Below are 3,114 nucleotides of genomic sequence, written 5' to 3'. Positions count from 1 at the left end.
CACGACTTAGAGGCATAACCGCATGGTGGTTTTGTCGCAAGAAGGGTCATCTTCACACAATCCCATGTAATGAACAAGAATGGGATAAAGAGGGTTGGCTTACAATCGCCACTTCACACAATACATAAATTAAGATCATACATCATTCAAATACACTCATAGACCGGCTACGGTCAAGTTCAAATGAAAACAAGACAACCCCAAATGCTAGATCCCCGATCGTCCCGACTGGGCCCCACTACTGATCATCTGGAAACGATACATAGTAACGACCAAGGGCCTCATCGAATTCCCACTTCAGCTTAGTTGCGCCATCTGCGCCAGTATCCTCGGCACCTGCATATGTTTTGGTAGAATCTGTGAGTCACGAGGACTCAGCAATCTCACACCCGCGAGATCAAGACTATTTAAGCTCATAGGTAGGAAAGGTGTAATATGGTGGAGCTGCGGCAAGCACTAATCATATATGGTGGCTAACATACGCAAATGAGAGCGAGAAGAGAAGCAACGCATCGGTCGAGAAGCTAGAAGCGATCAAGAAGTGATCCTGAAACTACTTACGTCAAGCATAACACAAACCGTGTTCACTTCCCAGACTCCGCCGAGAAGAGACCATCACGGCTGCACACTCGGTTGATGCATTTTAAAGAGGTCAAGTGTCAAGTTATCTACAACCGGACATTAACAAATTCCCATCTGCCTCATAACCGCGGGCATGGCTTTCGAAAGATTATATACCCTGCAGGGGTGTCCCAACTCAGCCCATCACAAGCTCTCACAGTCAACGAAGGAATAGACCTTCTCCCGGGAAGACCCGATCAGCCTCGGAATCCCGGTTCGCAAAACATTTCGACAATGGTAAACCAAGTCCAGCAAAGCCACCCGATGCACCGACAAATCCCGATAGGAGCTGCGCATATCTCGTTCTCAGGGCACAACGGATGAGCAAGACGTCGGGTTGGTATATACCCTGGTTGCCCAGGGGACGCCGGACGTCGCTCAGGTTGGACCAACACTCGAAGGAGCATTGGCCCGGGGGGGTAAATAAAGATGACCCTTGGGCTCGCGAAAACCCAAGGGAAAGGGCTTAGGTGGAAAATGGTAAACCAAGTTTGGGCCTTGCTGGAGGAGTTTTATTCAAAGCGAACTGTTAAGGGGGTCCCATAAATCACCCAACCGTGTAAGGAACGCAAAATCAAGGAACATAACACCGGTATACGGAACTAGGGTGGCAAGAGTGGAACAAGTCACCAGGCATAAGGCCGAGCCTTCCTCCCTTTACCAAGTATATAAGGTGCATTAATATAAACAGGAGATATTGTGATATCCCAGAATAACCACGTTCTGACCTGGAACAAACTTCATCTTCACCTGCAACTAACAATGCTATAAGAGGAGCTGAGCAAAAGCGGTGACATAGCCAGACAAAGGGTTTGCTAGGACAGGATGGTTAGAGGTTTAACATGGCAATAGGTAGGCATGGTAAACAAAGGCAGGTAGGTCTAACATAGCGAAAGAGCGAGTACTAGCAAGCAAAGATAGTAATGATTTCGAAGGTATGATCATCTTGCCTGCGAGGTTCTCAGAGTTGTCGAAGGCTGGATCCTCGTAAGCGTACTCAACAGGTTCCTCGTGCACGTACTCGTCTCCCGGCTCTACCCAAAGCAAGAACACAAGCAAGGAACCACAATAAATCACGGTGCAATGCACAAGCAACATGATGCAAAACATGTCATGATATGCGAGATGTGATATGCAATGGATATGCGTGCTTCGGAAGGAAAGATGATGAACAAGGCATCAACTTGGCAAACCAAGTATGCCGCTGGAAAGATGAGATGATTTCGGTTGAAATCGATATAAAGATCACCGGATTCGGATGCACGGTTTGCAAATGGCAAGCAAGACAAGAATGACACAAAGCTGCGATTAACAACACGATGCTACTTAGCATGCAACAAGAAACTATGCTACAACACCCCAACATAAAAACAAAGCATATGGAGATCATCTACAGGAGATGCTTTACAAAAGAGGAACACTGAGCTACGGCTAATTCACATCATATCAGGTTCAAACAAGCATGGAGAAAGTGCAAAAAATTATCAGGTTGGACATGGCATAAACAGCAGCACGAAGCAATGTTCAGAGCAAGTTATCAACATGCTACAGGAACTTATAATAGCAAACTAAGGCATGGCATGAATCTACTCAAAGCATAGATCAAAAGTCCCTTAGTGACCATAAGCCAAAAAGGATCAGAAAATATGATGGCACCCACGTAAACATAGCAAGTTTCGTTAACAGATTTTAGCAAACAAAGCTTGGCATTGAAATAATTATGAAGGCACCTTCACGAGCTTGATGCACTCACTACAGAGCATCTCATGATAACTAAGCATACATCCATCAAGAAGGCATGACATAGAAGCTATACATGGCAAGAAACAACATCATAGCATACCCGGACCAACTATAACAACCTCGGCCAAATTGAATAACATGTAAACAATCTGCCAGGAAACAATTTGAAGAAAAAGTAGAGCACGAAAATGACATGCTAGACTACTCCATAATTGCCACCAGGACAATGGATGGATAGAGAAAAACAATGTTTTCAAAACACCCTTACTGAAGTATCTCAAATTATGCATGGATCTCTCTATAGCAACATGTTTACATGGCAATAAAATTACAGCGGAACATGAACTAACAACAGCGTTAACACGAAGCCTAGTTTGCATGCTTGTGCTAGTCACCACATTGGTCACAAAAATACATGGTAAGCACCTCTGTAAAGAAGACATAGCCTAGTTCAAAACACATTTAGGGACCAAGTCCATAGGATGCACACATCAATCGTGGCAAAAATGACAAAAGAGCTCGTGCTGATAAGAATCTGAAACTAACAATATGAAGCCCTCTTCCAACAGAATTTAGGGCATCAAGATGACCTCAAATGCAAATGATGAAATGTAATGAAATGATGCACTCTCCGAGACTAACAATTTGACATATTATACGCATGAAACGGAGCTACGGGTTCGAAGATGCGATGCGATGAAGATGCAATGATTTTTACTGCAAATCTCAGGACTTAGTGAAAAAAAACCG

Source organism: Triticum dicoccoides, chromosome 4B (assembly GCF_002162155.2).
Source record: "Triticum dicoccoides isolate Atlit2015 ecotype Zavitan chromosome 4B, WEW_v2.0, whole genome shotgun sequence".
Lineage (NCBI taxonomy): Eukaryota > Viridiplantae > Streptophyta > Magnoliopsida > Poales > Poaceae > Triticum > Triticum dicoccoides.
This window is presented reverse-complemented; position numbering follows the sequence as displayed.